Source organism: Polypterus senegalus, chromosome 1 (assembly GCF_016835505.1).
Source record: "Polypterus senegalus isolate Bchr_013 chromosome 1, ASM1683550v1, whole genome shotgun sequence".
NCBI lineage: Eukaryota > Metazoa > Chordata > Cladistia > Polypteriformes > Polypteridae > Polypterus > Polypterus senegalus.
In genome coordinates this window covers 245930256-245955870 of record NC_053154.1, presented here as the reverse complement: position 1 = coordinate 245955870, position 25615 = coordinate 245930256, and the positions used below count along the sequence as shown (strand labels likewise).

Below are 25615 nucleotides of genomic sequence, written 5' to 3'. Positions count from 1 at the left end.
AGCTGGAGCAGGTTTAGTGACTCACTGAGGGGATCAGTGTTGAGGGCTGAATTGGCAGACGTGGTTTACATTCCAACACCTTAATCGTTATGCCACCCTGCCTGTATGAATCATCCTGGTGAGTATGTAACCTTTGTGGTGTTAAGACATTACTTACTTTAATTGAGTCTTCTTTTTTTCATGTCAACAGTATTCTAGAATTATCATTCACAAATTATCATTGTTACAGATTTTTGTCTTTCAGGCAAATTATTGATTTGATTTGATTTAAAGTAAAATGGGTTTGTGAATCTGGGGTAATATATAATAATTGCTTCCATGTTTGATTAATATGATATTTATTTGATAGCACATGGTAAAATGTGTTCTGCTGTTCTGAAACAAATTAGAAATAAAGTAGCACAAAGTTACAAACAGGGAATCTCAAAATCTCACCTATTTTCTGTTTCCCAACAACTTTTTATTACCAAGATTAATGAGCCGTGATAAGGAGGAGGTGAATAGCTATGTCCCAACAGATATTTTTATGCATTTTGTCAGTAAAAAAGGAATAAATCCTCTAGATTGTTCCAGACATATGGCTGGAATTGTTTCTGTATCTAAACTACCTTTTTTCCTTGGTGGGAAAATATGACTCAGCCTGAAGCTCGTTCCAGGAAACACGGGTTATGTTTGCAAAAGTTGCCGAACAGCATCTGGAGCCCATTTATGACACTTTGAAAGTTAACACTCTTCTAACCCGTTAATTTGTTTTCAGTGTATTAAGCACTTTTGTTCTCTTTTGTAAGGATTGTTTTAACATTTGGTTTGTTCAAAGTGTTCAAAGCTTGACTGCAACTGTCTTAACAGATTAGTACACTGCTTATGGGATTTTTATTATTATTGAACATCTGGATTTTTACCTAACAAAATTTATGGGACAAGAATTCACTAGACTATATACTTTGTATATCTTTTAACAATGTAAGTATTAAAAGTGACTCTTTAAGAGCCATTCAGTGCATCAACAGCAGGGATTGAACTGATATTTTGGTGTTTTACAGTCCCAAAACTTTATAGATATATAGGTTTTTAACATGAGGTCATACTACCAATCTCTTAACTGGTCATACGCAGAAAACATATTTACAATTCTTCAGTTATCAAGTACAGTACAGTGTCTTGAAGCATCATTGCTGTTTCATTTTTATATGTTCTGCTTTATTTTATATTTAAAAGCTTTTGCAAGGGTTTTGTGCAGCATGCCTCCTTGACCAGCCTACCCCTGAATGATAAGAAAGGCTGTGTTACAGATGTTAATAAAGAGGGATACATTATAGTCAATATCGATGCAGACAGTTCGTTCCTGATGGTTGCATCCAAGTTTCAATGGAAATGTCTATGTTTGTCAAGTAAAATTCACTTGATGCACTTAGAATTAGAGTAAAACAACATAGTGTGTGAGCTGCATTTAGACAAACTGCCTTTGCCTTCCTTCCTTGGAAAACAATTTGATTGGGTATACCATAGTGACTATGGGTGCACACCACTCTTACGTGAATTATTCCTTACACAGAATTTATTTTCCTGTTTCTGTCATTCATCCAAATTCTTTCTCAGTAGTTACCTAGGCACTTAGCTTAATTTCTCCTGTACACTCAGTTTTGCACAGTATTATTTCACATTGGCCTAGATCACTGGCAGATTTGGGCTCCTTGGCTAAAAAATCTACAACAATATGAACTTAAGACTGTTCATTTTTTCCCCAAAGGACCATTGATTAATGGATGTTTTACTGATTATTTAATGTAGATGTTTATATTAGGTTTGTGTTTATTTTGCATTTGTATTATATTTTTACATTTTATTCATAGTTTCTTGATTTTACTGAAGGGAACTGTGAGTAAGAATTGAATTATCCACTGTATGTGACATATGGAAAGTTAATACAGTAAGTTAATTAAATGGCTCTGTTTTACTAGAACCCACAATCATTTATATGCTAAAAAAGAAGTGCAGCACAGGACCACAACTTTGTATGGAATATGTGTACACGAAAAGAAAATCACATTCACTCATACTGGTCAAATTTAATATTGCATGTCAAATTAACATCAGGTTTCGGGACTGTGGAAAGAATCTGGGTCCCCTGGAACAAATCCATGCAAACAGAGGAAAAACATACAAATTATGTATAAATCCCCCCTGCCACCAGTTATGTTGGAATTCAGCAGACATTTACCCATTATACTATCACAATTACTATGTATTTATTACATTTTTTTAAAACTAGAAACACTTGATCCTCAAAGAAGCTTCTCACACGAAACAAGACAGACCAGGTTAACCTGCCAAGGTCCAAAACCAAATACCATGGACAAGGTAGCACATCCAACCAATTCATGGGTGATGTTATATGTATCACTGCATAAGCCCTCACTTGAGACCAAGATCAACCTTCAACCTTTCAAGGGCCAAGATTTAGCATGACAGGCATTTTATATACACTCAATGAACTAATTATCGCGCACACCTGTACATCTGCTTATCCATCCAATTACGTAATTAGCCAATCATGGGGCAGCAGACCAATGCGTAAAATCATGCAGATACAGGTTAGGAGCTTCAGTTATTGTTTGCATCATAAGCCAGAATTAGGAAAAATGTGATCTCAGTGATTTTGACCATGGCATGATTGTTGGTTTGCATATTTCTGTAACTGCTGATCTCCTGGGATTTTCATGAATAATAGTTTGTAGAGTTATAGAATGGTGCAAATAACAAAAAACATACAATGAGCAGCAGTTCTGTTGATTGAAATGCCTTCTTGATGAGAAAGGTCAAAGGAGAATGACCAGACTGGTTTAAGCTGACAGAAAGGAGATGGTAACTCAGATAACCACTCTGCAAAACTGTGGTGAGCTGAAAAACAACTCATAAACCTTGTGGCGTTTGGGCTATAACAGCAGAAAACCACGTCAGGTTCCACTTCTGTCAGCCAAGAACATACAGTAAATATGAGGTTGCAGTGGGCACAGGCTCACCCAAATTGAACAGCTGAAAACTAGAAAAAGGTAACCTGGTCTAATGAATTTCGGTTTCTGCTGAGGCACACAGATGGTGGGGTTAGAATTTGGCACCAATAGCCTGAATCCATGCACCCAACTTGTCTTGTGTCAACTGTTCAGACAGATGTTGGCGGTGTAATGGTGTGGGGAATGTTTTCTTGGCACACTTTGGGCCCGTCAATACCAATCAGTCTTTATTTGAACACCACGGCCTATTTGAGCATTGTTGCTGACCATGTGCATCCCTTCTTGGCCACAATTTACCCATCTTCTATTAGCTACTTCCAGAATGAAAATGGGCCATGTCACAAAGCAAAAGTAATCTCATGAACATGCCAATGAGTTCAGTGTTCAGTTCAGTTGTCTTCCCAGTCACCAGATTTGAATCCAATGGAACGTGTTTGGAATGTGGTTTAACAGGAGATTTGCAGCATGAATGGGCAGCTGAAAGATGCAGTCATGTCATCATAGATCCGAATCTCGAATGAATATTTCCAGCATCTTGTGCCACAAAGAACTGAGGTTGTTTTGAGAGAAAAAAGAGGCTTGACCCAGTATTAGTATTGTGTTCCTAATAATTTGTTCAGTCAGTGTATGTAAAAAGCCAACTGAATGCTTAGTTACATTGTTTGCTGCCTTACCAAGCACACTAATACACTGTATATAAAGTAAATACTCACTAATTGAAATTTTGAATGGAACTGTAGTATTTATATAATCTCTATGATTCTATATTGTCTCTTTTGCTTAACAGATTTGCTACAACTCCTAATGGTATTACTTTGACTGACATCATGATACATTTTATTTATATAGGGCCTTTCCCCATCTATTGGTACTATTGTTACAAAGAATGCATTCTCAAAAGCCATTCTAAATTATTAAGATCTTTTGCTGCAGATTATAAACAACCTAAATAAATGTTTGTAATGGGGATAAATTACTGGATGAGCAGGTGTTTCCTAGGATATCATGTTTGGAGGGGCAGCAGACTTGCTAAAAGCAGTTGTGAAGATGGTGGAGTGAACACCATTACATGGATCTCCTATTTCTCATCTCTTTTATCACTTGGGTCCTTTTATACTTTCTGTATAGGCTGAATGAAGCTTTGCGTTATGTCGATACAGAATACTGTCTAGTAAGAATATGTAGAGTAGCTCCTGAGCTATTTGCTGCAGAAAAATTACAAAAAAGAGCTCTATAACTCTCAGGTCCTCACAATTAGTAAATGCTACAAGTCATTCCAGTTTCTCTTATGTCACTGACATAAAACTCATTTTTCTATTTACTATTTTTACTGTTGTGTTTAGACTGTTGTGATAACACAGTATATACAACTTCAATAATGTCATGTGCCTTTATATGCATTATGTTAAAGACTGTTAAATTAACTTGATAAAATTTTAAAAATCAGATGAGCTGTCTTAGTTCGGTGCAGCCTCATACCTCCATATGTAGTGTGAACATTAGGAAGTACTCAGCAAGCCAGAAGAAAGATCACAGAAGAAATGGCCTAGCCTAGCCATGTTTGGGACTATTTATTCAACACAATATTTGGAGATTTCCTTCTAAATTATATGGTCTTCTTACACCTATAATGGCTAGAATCTACCTAATTTAAATTCATGCAAGGTCTTTTCTATCCTCCTGGAGTATTCAAAGCAGGTAGTGCTCCTGTTCATTATCTAGTTAACAGCATCAGTGTCCAGTCAATGACAAATTTCATGTTTCTCTCTGGGGATGCTGAAGGTATCTGGAGCTTAAACTCTTTCCCTGTGGTCTTCCCTGTGTTCCCTGCTGGTTTGTCATAAAGAGGTGGGGCAAATTGTTATAGTAGGATTATCTATCTGTTTTTTTAAAGAGAAATGTACTAATCAGGGACAACCGAAAACTGTAGAAATTTTCAACTCTGGTTAGACAATGTGAAATTATATTCTTTGGGATGGTATTGGAGATATGAAATAGCCATGGTGTACAGCTTAAGATTTTAAATGAGAAAAAGCTGGTAACTCTGAATAAACTTGAAAGGTAGAGGATATAACTAGAGTCCCTACAGTAAAGAATTTTGTTTTGTACATTTTTTATGGCCTTTTTTGACCTTTTCAGGTAGATGCACAATTTACCAATATACTGTATGTACAGTACAGTATATATAGCATTACCTCTGCTGACAGTTGGTCATGATATTTACACAAATATGCAAAAGATGAAACAGACAGACTTTGTCTGTGCTTCAAACTTCCAACATACCAGAGTTAAACTTTTTTACCTGTTCTTTTTTAAACAAACATTTGTATGACCCTTCTCTTCAGTTCTTCTTTTGATTATTATTCCTGACACCTGCTTACCGAACACTTAATATTGAATACAGTACTTCCTACAAGTAGTTAATAATGTTTATGTGTGCCCTGTCAGAATATTACATATTGTCAATGCTACTCGGAAGAATCTTGCTTCACTGTGTCGCCAAATGGCACTGAGCAGTTTATAAATGATGCATTTAGCATTACATCTTCTTCTTCTTTCGCCTGCTCCCCTTAGGGGTTGCCACAGTGGATCATCTTCTCCCATATCTTTCTGTCCTCTGCATCTTGTTCTGTTACACCCATCACCTGCATGTCCTCTCTCACCACATCCATAAACCTTCGCTTAGGCCTTCCTCTTTTCCTCTTCACTGGCAGCTCTATCCTTAGCATCCTTTTCCCAATATACCCAGCATCTCTCCTCTGCACATGTCCAAACCAACGCAATCTCACCTTTCTGACTTTGTCTCCCAACTGTCCAACTTGAGCTGACCCTCTAATGTACTCATTTCTAATCCTATCCATCCTCGTCACACCCAGTGCAAATCTTAGCATCTTTAATACTGCTACCTCCAGTTCTGTCTCCTGCTTTCTGGTTAGTGCCACCGTCTCCAACCCATATAACATAACTGGTCTCAGTACTGTCCTGTAGACCTTCCCTTTCACTCTTGCTGATAACCGTCTGTCACAAATTACTCCTGACACTCTTCTCCACCCATTCCACCCTGCCTGCACTCTCTTTTTCTCCTCTCTTCCACAATCCCCATTACTCTGTACTGTTGATCCCAAGTATTTAAACTCATCCACCTTCACCAACTCTACTCCCTGCATCCTCACCATTCCACTGACCTCCCTCTCATTTACACACACGTATTCTGTCTTGTTCCTATTGACCTTCATTCCTCTCCTCTCTAGAGCATATCTCCACCTCTCCAGGGTCTCCTCAACGTGCTCCCTACTATCACTACAGATCACAATGTCATCAGCAAACATCATAGTCCATGGGGCCTCCTGTCTAATCTCGTCTGTCAGCCGGTCACCATTGCAAATAAGAAAGGGCTCAGAGCCGATCCCTGATGTAATCCCACTTCCAACTTGAATGCATCCATCACTCCTACTGCAGACCTCACCACGGTCACATTTCTCTTGTACATATCCTGTACAACTCTTGCGTACTTCTCTGCCACTCCCGACTTCCTCATACAATACCACAGCTCCTCTTGAGGCACCCTGTCATATGCTTTCTCCAGGTCCACACAGACACAATGCAACTCCTTCTGGCCTTCTCTAAACTTCTCCATCAACATCCTCAGAGCAAACATCGCATCTGTGGTGCTCTTTCTTGGCATGAAACCATACAGTACTGCTGCTGACTAATCATCACCTCACTTCTTAACCTAGGTTCCACTACTCTTTCCCATAACTTCAAGCTGTGGCTCATCAATTTTATTCCCCTGTAGTTACTGCAGTCCTGCACATCCCCCTTATTCTTAAATATCGGCACCAGTACACTTCTTCTCCACTCCTCAGGCATCCTCTCACTTTCCAAGATTCCATTAAACAATCTGGTTAAAAACTCCACTGCAATCTCTCCTAAACACCTCCATGCTTCCACAGGTATGTCATCTGGACCATCAGACATTCCATTTTTCATCCTCTTCATAGCTGTCCTTACTTCTTCCTTGTTAATCCATTGCACTTCCTGATTCACTATCTCCACATCATCCAACCTCTTCTCTCTCTCGTTCTCTGCATTCATCAGCCTCTCAAAGTACTCTTTCCATCTGTTCAACACACTCTCCTCGCTTGTGAGTATGTTTCCATCTTTATCCTTTATCACCCTAACCTGCTGCACATCTTTCCCAGCTCGGTCCTTCTGTCTAGCCAATCGGTACAGGTCCTTTTCTCCCTCCTTAGTGTCAAACCTCTCATACAACTCATTATATGCCTTTTCTTTAGCCTTCGCCACCTCTCTCTTTACCTTGCGCCTTATCTCCTTGTACTCTTGTCTACTTTCTACATCTCTCTGACTATCCCACTTCTCCTTTGCCATCCTCTTCCTCTGTATACTCTCCTGTATTCCCTCATTCCACCACCAGGTTTCCTTTTTCTCCTTCCTCTTTCCAGATGTCACACCAAGCACCCTTCTTGCTGTTACCCTTACTACATCTGCTGTAGTTTCCCAGCTGTCTGGTAACTCTTCACTGTCACCCAGTGCCTGTCTCACCTCCTCCCTAAACTCAACCTTGCAGTCTTCTTTTTTCAACTTCCACCATTTGATCCTTGGCTCTGTCCTCACTCTCTTCCTCTTCTTGATCTCCAACGTCATCCTACAGACCACCACCCTATGCTGCTTAACTACACTTTCCCCTATCACCACTTTGCAGTCCTCAGTCTCCTTCAGATCAGCTCTTCTGCAAAGGATGTAATCTACCTGTATGCATCTTCCTCTACTCTTGTACATAACCGTATGTTCCTCCCTGTTCTTAAAATACATATTCAACACAGCCATGTCCATCTTTTTGGCAAAATCCACTATCCTCTGACCTTCTTCATTCCTCTCCTTGACACCATACCTACCCATCACCTCCTCGTCTCCACTGTTCCCTTCACCAACGTGCCGATTGAAATCCCTTCCAATCACCACTTTCTGTCCCTTGGGTGCACTGTTTATCACTTCATCCAACTCACTCCAACAATCTTCATTCTCACCCTTTGCACACCCAACTTGCAGTACATATGCACTAACAACATTCAACAACATTCAACACCTCCAATTTCCAGCATCATAATCATTACTCTGCCTGACTCTCGCATTACGTATTAACTCAAAATAAAAACTTTCAATTAGATTCATTGAGGTCAGCTAATTGTAGTGCTCTGGTGATAATATTATTTATTATTATACTAGCTGTGTGTGGTTTTCGGGACAAAAAACAACCCGAAGACTCCCTAGCATTTTTACTATATTTAGGAACTTGGAGAAGTATCAGCTGTCTCATTAGAATTATCCAGGGCAGAGGACAAGGACCCATCTATGCTATTAAAGACAGTGGTAATACCATATCTGAGCCATATCACTGGCATATTTTTCTTGAGAAAATACCTCCAGATAGACAATTTTTTTAGTGAAAACTTCAAGCCTTACCCTCCGTTAATGAGGTGTTTCACCTGCACATTGATGAGCCACCGTGTTTACTTCCTTTCGTGGTAGTGTCTCTTCATCTGTGTCATTAGCACATCGTTATTGTGGCAAGGCGGTGTTTGCTACACACAGGTCTTTAGTAGTGAGAAGTGTGGTGCATGCAAATGTCGAAAATATTAAAAAATACAAGCATGCACAATCAAGTGGCTGTGGTTGTGTGTGAGCAGAACGGAGTGCTCCATACACACACACACACACACAGACACACAAACACACAGACACACACACACGTCTTTCATTTATATATGGCTTATTTAAGTTGATATAATTCTATTAAGGCAGCTCTTGATTGGTTATGTACACTTAATAATTGCAATAAATATAAAAATAAAATAAGTAGTAACTAATGTGGTGGCACACTGGAAATCATGACCCCATGTTTGTACTTGGGTCCTGATTCAATGCAATTTGAAGGAGTCCCAAAGTTTAAATAATTTTATTCTTGATATAAATGTTTCAACTGAGAGCAAACACACTTTCTCAGATTAACTGTTTCTTATAAACTGCCCCAGTGAGGTGTCTGCGTTTGTTTCACAAAGCATACAAGACAGGGTTCATATTTTGGACGTGCTATTGATTTACAAGTAGACTTAAGATTTTCTTGATGTTGACAAGGGGACTGTAAGAAATGGATAAATGAAGAGATGGGCGGAACAGTACCATTTATTCCAGTAGAATTTATGCTAGTACATCAAACTCACTTTTAATAAATAAAGAGTTGTAATTTCAATTTATGAGCAGTTATTACAGTTAATTAAAATATAACAGAGTAATTTTAAACAGCCTCTGCAGTAGCTTCCCCTGGAGTTATGCCTTGCTAAAATAATGAGTCTCTAGATTTAAATGTGGAGATCAATTGAGTTTTTTAATATTAGTGGGCAGATCACTCTAGAGTTTTGGTGTTCTGTAACTAAAGGCTCAGCCTCCAACACTAGTGTTAGTTTTCCTCAACATAGTAAGGAAGACTGTTTCTTGAAATCACATTGTATGCCATGAAGTATAGGAACTAATACATTCTGTAAGGTGGCGAAGGCTAAACAATTTACAACTGTAAACTTACAGAGGATTTTAAAAGCAGCTGTAAAATTAATTGGAAACCAGTGAAGGAATTTAAAAAATAGGTTTACATAGCAATATTTCTTAGCTCTGCTTATGATCCTTGTTTTTGTGTTTTTGGTTAATAATGAACTAGTATTCTACTGGTAATAGAATAAGGCAGAAACAGAAGGGAAGAATAACCAGGGGCCTCATGTATAACGCCGTGCGTAGAACTCGCACTATAACATGGCGTAAGCACAAAAGCCGAAATGTGCTTACGCACAGAAAAATCCAGATGCAGGAATCTGTGCGTACTCCAACTTCCACGTTCTTCCACTCCCTAAATCCCGATCAGCGTGAAAAGTAACGCTCGTGCACGCGCTTTATGTAACGCCCCAACTCCTCCCAGAATTACGTCTCTTTGAATATGCAAATCAATATAAATCGCCCTTAAGCTCAGCCTTCTGTGAAAAGACAATGGGAAAAGCACAGGGGAAAATATAAGAATTTCAGCGAATAACAAGTGGAGGCAAAGGAAAAACATACTATTTGTTCAAATAAACCGTGGTATAATCAACAAAAGGAAGTTGATCGAGTGACATAGCGTGTTGGAGAAACTTGAAAGCTCACATTCACAAAATCGCACAGTGCGGAAATAAAAAGAAGTCACATATCAAAGTCGCCGTGAGAAGCCGAGTTTGTAAGCCCACTGTCTGATGTCACTGTCATATGAAAGCTTATTAGGGTAGAGAGAAAAAAGGCACACGGTGGGGAAAAAGCACGAAATGTCAACTTCAATCTCGACATTTCCACTTTAATCACGTAGTTTATTTTGTCATTAAAGTAGAACATCATAAACTTCATCTTAAAATCGTTTAATTAACCAGTTTCTCAAATCACATCGTAATTAAAGTAGCACGTTAAATGCTTTGTTTTGTATTTGATCTTCTATGTGCTCTATGTGTGTGAATCACTACTTGCTTCTTAAACCGGCTCTCTTCCTCCAACTGGACACAGAGTCCATTACATTCGTGATATTACAGCTCTCTGAATAACTAAAATACTGAGATGTATACGTGATGTCATTTTCATGATGATAGGATTTAGCACGTTATTAAACATGTGTTTCACTTCGATTAAATAATTTATTGCAGCAGTACAGGGGCGGCTCTAGGCTTGTGGTGGCACTGGGCAGAGAAAGAATCGGTGGCTCCTTCGTCCGTCAATGTCAGTAAGGCAGCTTATGCACGGTGGATGGCCACGTCCGTTGCAGACACTACATAGCCGCCTCGTGCTCATGACACAAGCATTTAACGTTTGCCGAAATATGTCGCTGCGTTTTTAGCTATGTTGTTATTTTCTCTTTCTGTTTGATATTCAATATATATTGGCGTAGCCTTCACTGCAGTCAGTGCTTTTCTTTCCCCAAGTAACCGATCGCCACACAATCAGCTCTGTAATAGAAGTTGAGCCACCTGTAAGCTTAGCGCCGATTCTTCAAAACGTTTAAAGAACATTGAAATATCTTCATAGTACATGTTTAATTATTCTATCCTTAACGACACTCCCAGTGAAGAATATAGATTATTTAAACGAAGTTAAAGTTTTATCTGTATAATTTAACAAACATATTTTGCTGCATTCCACCTTAAAAATGATATTGTCATCATATGTAAATACATTATAATTATAACTATAGTGCAAGTTTACAGTAGGGTGATTGTACTTATAAGTACAAACCGTTCTACAAGGAGCAATTGATTGAGTGCATTTAAAGTTCTTGGGATTTAACTGTTTCTGAACCACGAGGTCTGTACAGGAAAGGCTTTAAAACGTTTTGCAGTGGCTGAGACAGCGTGTCCTTGAAGCTGTATACCGATAATTCTCTTTCCGATCAGTTGCTGCTGTGATTCACACTCAGATACAGTGATATAAATACTCCGAGTCGTGCAGTAAGAGTAATATGGAAAAAGATGATCCGCTGTGGCAACTCCTAACGGGAGCAGCTGAAAGAAGAAGAAGAAGAAGAAGAAGGTGCAGTGAGAGTAACAACACTAGATCAGTTATGGTATTTGGAATACTATGGCTGTTCCCTGGACCATTATATTGATAAGAGTTAATTACAATCAGATGTGTTACACTAATAAACAATATGCTGTTAGTTTCGGTGTATTTATAAAGCCGCGTCATGAAAATAATGAGTAACCACACAGGAGCAGTAGCACTGCTTTGACGCTGGGTGCCGGCAGTCTGCAAAACCGAGCGGAGAACTTGCGTACGACAAGGCATGAGGTACTGTGGAAAAGTGCGTGGCTTTACGCCAAGTGTAGGTTTTATACATTGCGATTTGAACGTGGAAAAGTTCTTACGCAACATTTCTGTGCGTACGCACCGTTTATACATGAGGCCCCAGGAGATGGATTATCCAAAAATAAGAATCTAAATATAAGCAAGGGGCCTTAAAAAAGTATATATTACCAAATAAAACAAACCCAAATGCGCTAGCCAAAAGAAGAGTGGAGAAAATAAAGCTAAAGTTTCAAAATAACCACAAATTCACTTTTAAACACATGAGAATGTGATGCTGACCTTTATACTGCCTGACTAGTGCCGCGCTCTGAGACCATGCCTCCTTCTCATTGGGTAACTGTAAATGGCAGCAAAACACAGAATGGCAGTATTTCATGACCTGCAACATTTTTAGGATCCTTAAAATTAATTTAAATCCACAAAATACTTAAGAAGATGAAATCTTTATTCTGAAACACTCTGAAAAAAAGAAATAGTTAAAAAACACAGAAGAAACTTTAAAAAATTCTAAATTAATTCAGAGGTAGTAAGAGGTGATTTATACAGCCTGGCAATGATGTATTATGGTGGTCAATTCCACTTAAGTCAAATTAACTAGCCTTTCTAGGTCATGTGGTTTAAAAAGGCAATGTAACTTTAGAGTGCAGATAGCTAGTTTTAGAAAGATATCTGAAAACTAAAGGTTAAATCCCCCAAGCATAACATCTACATTTTAAAATAATTCAGCTAAATTTCAGTTTCATATTCTACAATATATTTTGATTTCTAAAGTTTAAGAAGGATAAAAATACATATAAAATAATATAACAAAGACATATACAAGTGAATGCTCATAAAATGGTATGGCCGAGGCCATTCATGCATCTATATTACTTACTCACATTTCACTACATAGTAAGAATCATAAAATTTATCTCTACACTGATGACAAACTCCAATACCTAAAGAAAATGCCTAAGGATCTTGTACATGTTTTGGACCTTTTCAAATCCTTTCAAACTATGTCAGGGTTTGAAATTAATTTACTGAAACCCTCCCTACTTGCATTTAACACCCCTTTTCATTCTGCTACTTTCTCTGTGTTTATCTCCACTACTGATCAGTTTAAGCATTTGAGCATTGACATATCCTCTTCTGTGAATTAAGTTTCTAAATTTTGTTGCGTCTTTGCAAATATCAAATCATCAATCTAGTCATGGTCAAACATTAAAATGTGTTTTCAGTCCACTCTGGCCATTGTGACAATAAATGTTATTCCCAGACTTAACTGCATAAGGTCCACAATTCCTCTACATCTTCTTTTTGGTCAGGGGTTTGCTGTCTGTTTTCCAGTTTTATTTGGAATGACAGATGACCTAGACTGAACATAATGGGTTGAGTGAGGTGAAGGTGTTGCTTTTCCAGATCATATGTTCTTGTGCTTAGGCACAGCCTCTGATAAACTTCTTCTTGCTTCTAGATGGAAGACCCTACCTAGACAGGCCTGATTATATTGGCTATACTAGCTATATAGCTTTTATAATTTGATTCTTGACTTGATTTGTATCACAAATCAGCGGAGTATCCAGCGACTCTGAGCATGGCTAGGTTTCTGCTGCTTTCAAACTTAAATTATTCATGAGCACAAACTTTTGATGCAATCACTGCCTTGGTCAGGTATGTGAGTGTAGTGGGTTGGCACTGCTACAGTTCCTGGTGGTATGGCACAGGACAGGAGACTGGGGGTAGTGTTTTTTTGTTTATTTAACATATTATTGATTCATGTTCTGGCATTTTGTTTTTTGATTATATTAATAAAAAGTTGCTAATAAAATATGTCATGCCTGTATATGAGTGTAAGATTATTCTACAGTGATGGACACTAATGTGCTCTGTAGCATGTTGATCATCAAGTTGAGGTAGGTCAGACAAACATTTACTGTTAAAACCATTAAAGACCACATTCCCTCAGTTCGTCATAAATTTTGCCTTTTGGAGTTATTGCTTTCTACTCCTTCATTGGGTCAATGTCACATTTCATGTGTGGCCTCTGGGAGACATTCAGTAAACCTTGAGTCGCTTTTTCACATTAAGTCTTTGACTGTCCACACACTGACCCATTTATGTAAACCCTTGTTTCTGACCTCTAAACATGTCTTGGAGCAGTCACTCAGTCAGAGTTTTTGCTTTTGTTGTGGCAATATCCAAATTAGCACTCACTTTACCTGTTCCACTTTTATAGAGTTAGAGAGGGGCAGAAGACCCAGGCTGAAACATAATGTTTTAATACAAAATTTAAAGAGATGCAGGTGCCTCACTTCCAGATAGCCAGAAGGGGAAGTCATCATCATGAATACACAATGGCCTTATTGAGTGGCATTACAGAATAAATCTTTGGTTGTCCTGTCTGGGAATGTCCTCCACTTCTGTTGCCTACCTGCAACAAGAAGACACATTCAGAGATTTCAGACCCATCCTAATTAGTGCTCACTGTACCCCTAAGAGCATTCAGCTGAACAAGATAGATGTCCACTGTAGTGTTTGATCGAAACTAAAATTTTGACTTCAGCATAGATACCATCTTTCAGACTTCAATACCGGTACCAAAACAGTACTAAAGCAAACAATGGATAACTCCCTATTCACCCATCTCAGAACAGCCACCCTGCTCCACTGCACAGTCAAGTGCCTCCCAACTCCGCAGCTCAATTGCATGCCTCCCTGCCTTGCCACACACCTCATTGCATTTAGATTGTGTTCATTTCATTGAAGAGCTTGATGGACTTGGGAATAGTGTTTCAATCACACTAATAAACGACTGACTGCAAAGTGCTTGAGCAACAACAACAACATTTATTTATATAGCACATTTTCATACAAACAGTAGCTCAAAGTGCTTTACATAATAAAGAATAGAAAAATAAAAGATACAATAAGAAAATAAAATAAGTCAACATTAATTAACATAGAATAAGAGTAAGGTCCAATGGCCAGGGGACAGAAAAAACAAAAAAACTCCAGACGGCTGGAGAAAAAATAAAATCTGTAGGGATTCCAGACCATGAGACCGCCCAGTCCCCTCTGGGCATTCTACTTAACATAAATGAAACAGTCCTCTTTGGATTTAGGATTCTCACGGAAGGACTTGATGATGATGGTCACGTAGAGTTCTGCCTTTTAATCCACCCATCATTGTTGGAGCATCATGAAGTTTTGAGTAGGTGGAGGTGGCGCAGGCCACCACCACAAAGAAACCGGAAAAAGAAACAGAAAAGAGAGTAGGGGTCAGTACGGATTTTAGAGCCACCATGAATAGTTATTATGAGGCACTACCTTCCACTTTCTGATACCGAAATTAACAAAATGCTGATATTATACCATTTTAAAAATTGTTTTTTTTTTTTCTGTTACTGTTTCAGTGTTGGTTTACCGTGCAACTCAAATCCAATTAGACTTTTCTTTCTTACTGCATCTAAATTTTGGGATGTGGACTAAAAAAAAGTTTTTTTACCTACTCCACTTCTTTTCCATACTTAAAATCCTATTGTAGTTTACTTTTTAAAATTTTGCTGCATCTGCTCAAAATCCATGCTATTAAACTTTTTTTGTTACCAGAAGGGCAAGAATACCTAGCACCAAAACCCAATACATAAGGCAAAATTCAAAATCAAGAAACCAAAATCTAACACCAACAATCTCTATAAAACATGCAGTCTTTCATTAGGATGCATCAGCAATCTCTGACAAGCAGGAAATGCACGCCACCAATCTTTTTATTAGTACTAGTTTAATTTATTTTGTTTTATGTATATAACTTGCAACAACGCTGATCTAGGTGGGCCACGTAATCATGATTGTTGCGGCTATGATATAATTTAGCTTCTAGTATAAAAAATGGTAATGTTCAGCAACCTCAGTATCCTCCAGTGGATAAAATCTCTTTTCAAATCAATCCTTAGTGTTAGTTGGTTGCTTTAAAGAGTTTAGATTCAGGTGTTGCTTTGTTTTTGGCCTTTTTTGTTTTTGACTGTCTTTTGCCCTTATTATTATAGCCCCTATAGTTTTAATGCTTCTTATATGTGTTTCTTTGACTATTCTGTTGCCTTGCCCCTTTTTATTCATCTTCTGGCCTATTTCCTTGCTCACAATAATCTTTCAGTCTTCTTTGTTTGTCCACAGCAAGAATGTACAAGACTATCTGTCCCTGAAGCAAACCTGAGTCTCGATCCCCCTAATAATTAAGTCACTACTATACAGTTCTTAAGACAGCCATAACAAAGTAAATTATATATGTTGATGGTTATATCATTGAGGCATTTTCTTTGCTGCTACAACTCTCATCAGTGCTGCCTCTGCAAGGAATTAATTTGGAACAAAACAGTTAGGAAACAAAGAAATACCCATTGTTAATTTTTAATTACAATCTGAGTTGTTGTTTACAGCTCATTCTAATAAACCTTTTCATGCAGAATGCTGGTCCACATCATAATCTGTTCAATTAGATTACTTGCCAGCAATTAGTCAAACAACTGGAAGCTTTCAGGGTTAATGCATGAAATGAAACAAATTGGCTGGTTGAGAACAGCTTTTGCCCACTTTTGCTGCAGAGTTCTCTGACATAAAGAGGATAAATATAGTTGTGCTGCTTGGGCCAAAAAAGATTGTAGCATAAATACATGCTTCCTTTGAGAATATCATCATTTTTTTAGAGAACCTACAAATTGTACATTCACGTGGAAGTCACATTAATGCATTGAACCTATATACCTTTATATTTTGTTATCTGTCATGTTTCTTATTTACATTGCAAATGTCAGATAATGAGCCAAATAGGTTGCTTTTTGAATCCGTGGTATATTTTAATCGTCAGGTTTTATTTTATGATTTTCGCTTTCACTGCCACCATGTGCTAATTATAGACTGACTGTTGCCCATCTGCTCTACTATAACAAGATGCAGTAAAAATGAAAAAAAAAAGAACTAAGACTTTGAAGTATTCATAGCATAGAACAACTAACATCTAAAAATAAAACAAATTCTTTAGACTTTGCTTAAATCATAGTTTGACATCTTTTTAGGTAAAATATTTTGAGGATTGTTGTTGTCATATTGATGGAAGCTGTTAGGGATTTCAGATTTCTGGCTCATACCTGCTTTGCTTTGAGTTTGTCTGAACTATATTGTGCTATATAAAAGGACTGAAACATCACAAAAAAACACTGGCTTCTAGGGCAAGTACTGCTTCAGAAATGTTATTGTACTTTGAGAGAGAATGTGACAAATTTTAATTTCCATTAGAGTTTATGGTTGAATGTTTTTTGTCACCCTTTGATGATGAGAGCAATTCAGATAGCCAAGGTAATAACCAGTGCTTAAAAGTATGTCTGAACTGCTGAAAGCAAATTTTACACTTTATTTCCAGCAGTTCTTTACGATTTTTGTTAAAAATACTGAATCACACCACACTTTAAGTGTTTAAGGTAAAAGTATTTAATGTAGCTTTTTGATCTATTGCCACTGAGCCTCTTCATTATACTGTACAGTAGTGCTTTTATATTTAGAAATCAACAAAGGTTTATGGAACCTATGAGGTAACAAAGCATTTAATTTAACTTACAGAAATATCAGTTAATATGATTGATGGGTGATGCATCTTCAGTTTAGAGATTTGTATTCAGGCTCAAGGTGGCATAGTAACACAGTGCCACTGTCTCGCATTTCTGTGGTTCGATGTCTGTGCCAGTCACTATATTTGCGTGGGATTTGTCCAGGTCATCTGGTTTCCTAACACATCCCAAGCACATACAGTTAGCTTGATTAGTAACAGTAAATTGGCTCAGCGTGAGTGAGTGTGTGCCTTTTCAATAACATGTTGTGCAGAAGGCCAATGTCCTCTAAAGGCTGGTTCCTGTTTTTCTGCTTGATTAGACTCAGGCACACTAAAGCCACATATTGGAAACTACAGTAGCTGCTAACTATGTACTAATTTTTGACCTAAGGGGCATAGTTGCCTACCAGTATATTTATTATTTTATGATGCAGATGAATTATGTATATATTTCATATTGTAACCTTGGCAGGTTTCTAGTAGCTGGGTAGACTTTATCTCTTTAGGTAAACTGTAAATATAGAAGGCAGCAATTGGATCACACAGTTAGTTTCCACACACCCCACACCCCCTATGTTTTTCGATTTGAGATAAAAACAGAGCACTTTCCTGGCATGTAATTTATAAAAACTGTAGTAAGGTTTCATTTAGAACAGTTCTTTGTTAGATCTTGAAGTGCATGTGCAAGATGCAAAAATAAAACCTTTTTTTTTTGTTTTTGTTTATGCGTCACTATTTACAGCCTTATTTCTCATTTTGGCTATAGTATTTTTCAAACAATAATTTCAAGGAAAGTTCCAAAATTTTCTCTTATATCAGTCTTAATATACAGTATTCATTTTATAAACATATATAAATATTTCAGCAAAAAAAATGAATAAATTCTAGCAGCAAAGATATTTAATCCTTTAAGGTGTACCTATCTGTGACCATCTACAAAGCAGCATAGGAATAATAATGAATTATTACTGCACAGTTAACAATATAACAAAATAGGTAATAAAATAATGATTTTCCTATTTCTTTTCACAGTTTCAGTAGCACTCACATACAGTAATGTATCACTACTTTATTTACTCTTGTTCGACATGGTGGTCCAGATCTAATTATGCAATTATGAATAGGCGAACACCCGCTGTTCGACTGACAACTGTCTCCCCGCTATTTTGGAATGCAGGGCAGGTGCTGCCATCTATCGGCAACAAAAATAATTTTTTTGAATGCTCTATATAAAACTTAATAAGTTATAGCGTAATGAAAATTGCATCATTAGATTTGTACCACCCTATATACGCAATCACTCATAGGCAATCCATTCCCGGACGGGTTTATCCATTCCTGGGAATTCGGGAATCCCGCATGTCATTCCCGGGAATCCCGGGCTCCCGGGGATGACACAGTGCACAGACATCTCACATGTGAACGGTTTTAGAACGACCGACACTTATTTTTAATTAAACTACTGCAATATGTTGACACCAATAAAAGACTAACCTTATCTACAAGCAGTTCATGCTGTCATATACAGGTGCCGGTCATAAAATTAGAATATCATGACAAAGTTGATTTATTTCAGTAATTCCATTCAAAAAGTGAAACTTGTATATTAGATTCATTCATTACACACAGACTGATGTATTTCAAATGTTTATTTCTTTTAAATTTGATGATTATAACTGACAACTCATGAAAGTGCCAAATTCAGTATTTCGGAAAATTAGAATATAGACCAATGCAAAAAAAAGATTTTTAGAAATGTTGGCCAAATGAAAGGTATGAACATGAAAAGTATGAGCATGTACAGCACTCAATATTTAGTTGGGGCTCCTTTGGCCTGGATTACTGCAGCAATGCAGCGTGGCATGTAGTCTATCAGTCTGTGGCACTGCTTAGGTGTTATGAGATCCCATGTTGCTCTGATAGTGGCCTTCAGCTCTTCTGAATTGTTGGGTCTGGCGTATTGCATCTTCCTCTTCACAATAAACCATAGATTTTCTATGGGGTTAAGGTCAGGCGAGTTTGCTGGCTAATCAAGAACAGTGATACCACGGTCCTTAAACCAGGTACTGGTAGTTTTGGCACTTTGTGCAGGTGCCAGGTACTGTTGGAAAATGAAATCTGCATCTCCATAAAGTTCGTCAGCAGCAGGAAGCATGAAGTGCTCTAAAACTTCCTGGTAGACGGCTGCGTTGACCTTGGACCTCAGAAAACAAAATGGACCAACACCAGCAGATGACATGGCACCCCAAACCATCACTGACTGTGGAAACTTTACACTGGACCTCAAGCAACATGGATTCTGTGCCTCTCCTCTCTTCCTCCAGACTCTGGGACCTTGATTTCCAAAGGAAATGCAAAATTTACTTTCATCAGAGAACATAACTTTGGACCACACAGCAGCAGTCCAGTCGAGACGCTTCTGATGCTGTCTCTTGTTCAAGAGTGGCTTGGCACAAGGAATGCGACAGCTAAAACCCATGTCTTGCATACGTCTGTGCGTGGTGGTTCTTGAAGCACTGACTCCAGCTGCAGTCCACTCTTTGTGAATCACCCCCACAGTTTTAAATGGGTTTTGTTTCACAAACCTCTCCAGGGTGCGGTTATCCCTATTGCTTGTACACTTTTTTTCTACCACATCTTGTCCTTCCCTTTGCCTCTCTATTAATGTGCTTGGACACAGAGATCTGTGAACAGCCAGCCTCTTTAGCAATGACCTTTTGTGTCTTGCCCTCCTTGTGCAAGGTGTCAATGGTCGTCTTTTGGACAACTGTCAAGTCAGCAGACTTCCCCATGATTGTGTAGCCTACAGAGCTAGACTAAGAGATCATTTAAAGGCTTTTGCAGGTGTTTTGAGTTAATTAGCTGATTAGAGTGTGGCACCAGGTGTCTTCAATATTGAACCTTTTCACAATATTCTAATTTTCCGAGATACTAAATTTGAGACTTTCACTAGTTGTCAGTTATAATCATCAAAGTAAAAGAAATAAACATTTGAAATACATCAGTCTGTGTGTAATGTATGAATCTAATATACAAGTTTCACTTTTTGAATGGAATTACTAAAATAAATCAACTTTGTCATGATATTCTAATTTTATGACCGGCACCTGTAAATACATGTATCTAGTTAAGGGGTGCCCCTTATATATATATATATACATACCTGTAAGGGCTAATATGCATTACTCTGTATATTGCACAGTTTTACAGTCAAATAATGGCAAGAGTACGCGACACGAGTTTCGCCCTTTACGTTGTGCCACGGCGTGTGGTTTGTTTATTTGACAGCATGTAGATCGGTGTAATTACATTCATGGCATTTGTAGTCTGAATCACAATCTGATTGTATGGGTGCATGTGGGACGACCAGTGTGTTAGAAGGAAAGAGATCTCAGACTGGCCACCCTGTATGTCAATCAAGTGGCAAATGCCATAAGGAGGCTATAAACGTTTAAAAAAAATTTTTTTTGAATGCAACGAGATCTACCTGATCAGATACTGATACACTTGTTCTAAACAATGCCGCGCATGCCGTTGCTCTGAAACACCGCCATTTCAGCTTTTACTGATGCATCCAGTTTCTTGTCATCAATCTGTGATGGCAAGTTTCTTGGCACAGATAATGCGGATGCAACAGACTGACGCATTGCAATTTCAAGTTGCTGTTCAAAGCTGTTGTCTGACAGACGTCAATGAAGTCTGCCCTGTCCCGGCATTTGTGAGCTGCCGAGTACAGACTCCTCCCAGTCCATTGTACTCAGTCTTCGTTGGAGCCGGGAGACTGACGATTGCTGCTGGTTGACTAAATTAATCTGCAAAATACTACACCGTGGGCCAAAAAACCGTGCCATTTAATTATTTTCAACAATAAACCTGTTATTTCTTGATCGATTTTTACACTTTTACATGCTATATACGTATGTGAGCTTGGCCGTTCCCGGTTTCCCGAGAATTACAGCAGTTTCGAAAAATGTCCTGGAATAGATTCCCTACACTTCCCTCTCATGTAAGAATATGGTGAACATTTTGCTTTGATTAATCACTTGGTGGATTTGAATTTTATATGGCAGAAACGCAGGTTTGATTCCTCACTCCACTCACTTTTTCATCATAGCTGTGCACCAGATGTAGAACATATATTAAATAATTGTAATATACTGTATCTTAGTAGCACTTGTAAAAAACTTAAGTGTGGCATACAACCGGTCCCAAAATATATGCACCTAACCAGCAATCAAGTTCAAGTCCATCCTGGTGACTGCTGGCATAAAGCAAGACCCAGCCATAGATGAGACCACTCCTCCAAAAACCCACAGTACTCATATCAGCCCCAATTAGAATGACCATTTAACTCAGAATGTGTAATTTCAGAAAGTGGCAGTACAACTAGAGTACAACAAAACAACATACATCTCTACACTGGCAGAATTTGGGCTGTGAGCTGAATCTAGTCTCCTTGAGTAAGCAGTAAAGCTAACAACTCCTCCATTGTGCTTTTTCTGTAGTTATGATTTTCTTCTTTCTTATATCACTCAAGGGATACAAATTTAATTTTTTCAGTTTATTAAATAAGACTTGTAATATTGTTTTATTTTAAGATAATTTAGGTTAGATGAGTATATCTTTATTTTAGAGCTCATAAGGGAAAACTAGCATTACTTTTAATTGTGTGTATTAAAATAGGAGTTTAGCAAAAATGTATGAAAAAGGAAATGCAAGCACCTGACAATTTGCTGTAAGCTTAGTTGCTGAAAGGTCGGCAAAAGTGTCGCTGAGCCCTACATATAATATAGACATCTGGAGACAATAGTGACTGAATTTTGCCTGAAACTGGATGGGGAAAATTAGAAGGCTCATTGGTGTTATAGTTCTAACCCAATCCAATCTGTCATGGCAGTGATGACAAAATTGTTGTGGAAGTGATTTCAAGCAGCAAAATGGTGCTTTTGTAAACTTGGTCTGACACTGAGCAAGCTTCTCATTATAAGGAACTGTGTACAGCCGAAAAGTCTCTTAAAAGACCCCTTTTAAACATATAAGTGTGTTTCATGTGTGCATAGAGTACATTACACCTGTTAAAAATAAATATAACCTAATGCAAGAGAAAAACCTTTCTGTAGCGTTAAAGTATACACTGGCATTCAAATTTATCAATGGACTAGAAGTAAAAATGAATGCTACATTATCACAGGTGCCATGTGTGTTCAGTTGTTCATTTATTACAATAATGTAGAAGTCAATTTAAGATTGAAAGAATGGGCAGCTATGTTCATGAAAATATGATTTCCAAAATATGGATTTGAAGTAAACGATGTGTGATACCCCATCAAAGGAGGTGAAAAAATCCTGCCATTAAGAGAGTTAATGTTGAAGAGCCAAAGGTGATGGAGATTGGAGTACTCAAAACACCCAAACCAGAAAATGTGTCTAATGACACCAATAAAATCACAAACGCAGCTCACAACATCCACCTTCTAAGTGCAAGTGTAAACAAATAACTAAAGAAAGTTAACATTGGTGTCTGATTGGAAATACAAGCATGCAAAGCATACATAGACCACAGTGTTTATCTAACTTTGTGTTGCTGTTGTTATGCCATATATTAATACAACAGTGAAAATGACAGTAAGATATTGTAGCAGGCAAAAGCACATCTCAAACATTTGGTGTCAAGTAGCCGCAGTGGTCTATGTGTGCGTGTCTGTCTCTTCTGTCGCCATACTTATTACAATGTACAAATTAATCATTAGGCTTCAGTTCCTTTGTGCTATTGAGCATTCTTTTTACTTTCTTTCAGGGTTCATCTTTTGTTCAGTTTCTTTTACTCTCTCTCAGAAACCGTGGTGGTTTTGACTCCTAATACTCGGTAAGTAATGACTAAATTTAAGTTTGAATGTTATCTCACTGAAACTTGCCTCGTTTATTGATATCATCAGCCCCAGTGATGGATGTAATAGCGAGCTGTGCTTGTTTGAGTGATTTGTCATTTGTTTATCTGTTCCAGGGGTAATAATGAGGGACAGCTGAAGGATACAGGCATCCCTCTGGCCCCTGCTTAGACACTGAGGCTGAGGTAGCCAGCCTTGGCCACCACTGAGATACTGATACTGAGGTAACCAGCCTCAGCCCTTGCTGATAATAATCAATGAATGTTCAATTGGTCATTATTGCGGGGTGTACATGTAAATCAAAGCTCTGTATCACAAACAGGTTTATAAAAAAAATGGCACCTTGGGAAGACATATATCATAAATTGCATCTTATAAATGTCCTAAATCAAAAAATTTATTTTGTCATTAAATTTCTTCACCAAAAAAAAAAAAAACAAAACAATGTCTCCATTATTTTTATAGGTCAAAGAAAAGGCTGGAAAATCTTAAAACAATGTCCAGATTGTGACATTTTCATAAGATTTCATTTGATGCACTTATATAAAATTTCAAGAATATGACACATTGACTTGCAGAATTGTAATACACTGACTCTATGAAATTAAACTCTAAATGTAAATGTAAGGGTAAAATATATATTTTTAATGATTCCAGACCCTGATGGTCATTTTATTTGCATATAACCTGTTTTGTGAAAACTAACCAATATCTGAAAACAATTTGGTGTATATCTTGTATCTTTTGCCTTTCTGTCAATGCTTTCTCATTTATATAGACCTATAAAAATATATATTATTGCTTATTATTTCATTTAATATACTATTACAACAAAGCTGACTTTACTTACTCTATATGTTCCTGTTCACATGAAAAGAGAGACAAGAGGAATGAAAAGGAAAAGCATTCATAATATAATTTCCTTTTCCCTTATTGAATCCTACCTACTACATTCTTTCTTATGGGTTAAGTTAAAATGCTTCAGCATTATCCAGTGTTGTCTTTACTACTGCCTTTTATCTTTATCCTTTGGCAGATATAGAAGAAAGCTTGCTTTACATATTCCTGAAAGTTTTGTGATTCACATGGTTTGAAGCTCCCAAAATTTGGCAGTTGCCATATCATATCCTTTGGCTGTATACACAGTGATTGAAGAAGATAGTAAAGAAAGACATAAAAAATAGAATACCAGAGTTTGTAGTTCTCATTAAAGCTCATTTTCTGATCTCTCAAAGCATAATTGTCACAAATCAGTTTTGAATTAATAGTTTTTGCAAGAACATAGAAGCATTTAGGAGTACAGAAGCACCATGAATAAAATAAATTGTTTCAAAAAATTAGAAATGATGACAATACATTCTTATAATAACATTTAAAAGAATTAAATATATTTTATTAAGTGTGCATATTTATGTAAGTTGAACTCTGTCACTACAATACTAATAGACTGTTTCATTCTTTTCTTTTCTTTCTTTAACACTAAACATAGACTTCAACATCTGTTTACCCTGGTCCTCTTTAATATTTATTGTTCAACCTGTAATATCCTCACAGGCAGAGATCTGTGCCCTGGAGTGACCCTGAGGCAAACTGCCCTTCTATCTTTCCTATCATCTTGCATATTCCTTTGGGGCCAAGTGAACAGAATAGGCAGGTAGTTGTGCCTCTGCCTTCCTTCAGGTTTGACCGTCTCACTGGCTGTGCCACTTGCTTCCTGTTACGAGACAATTACTAAGCTGCATTTGAAAAGAGGTTTATACAGTATTCATCCATCCATTTTCTAACCCGCTGAATCCGAATACAGGGTCACGGGGGTCCGCTGGAGCCAATCCCAGCCAACAGAGGGCACAAGGCAGGAACCAATCCAGGGCAGGGTGCCAACCCACCGCAGGATTTATACAGTATTTCTTCACGTAATAGTTTTGATCTTCATATAATTTTTTGGAACTTGTACATTGTTGACATATTTTTGTATCTGTAAAAGTAATGTTGCTAGATGTTTTTCATCAATTTTCCAACCAATGTGATAACAGCCTCTCTTTTAGATTAAACATTTGAGGTTTATCCATTCATTTTTAGATAAACAGCTTTATTCAGGATAACAGTTTTCAGTTCACCTTCCACAGAAACCAAACTGGTTGGGATACTTTGCTGCATTGATACACAATCATCCTGGGTTTTTGATATATGTCAGGTCTGCTATGATTGCTGTGGTTTTGTGAAATGTCCTGGATGTC

General features: G+C 37.6%; 1 long non-coding RNA gene across 1 annotated transcript; it reads left to right on the top strand.

Moving 5' to 3' along the window:
* Positions 1–8: 8 nt before the first annotated feature.
* Positions 9–25212, top strand: LOC120540520. Its single transcript, XR_005635818.1, has 4 exons — positions 9–118; positions 23288–23356; positions 23495–23602; positions 24868–25212. It is a non-coding gene; the product is annotated as an uncharacterized LOC120540520 (long non-coding RNA).
* Positions 25213–25615: the final 403 nt, after the last annotated feature.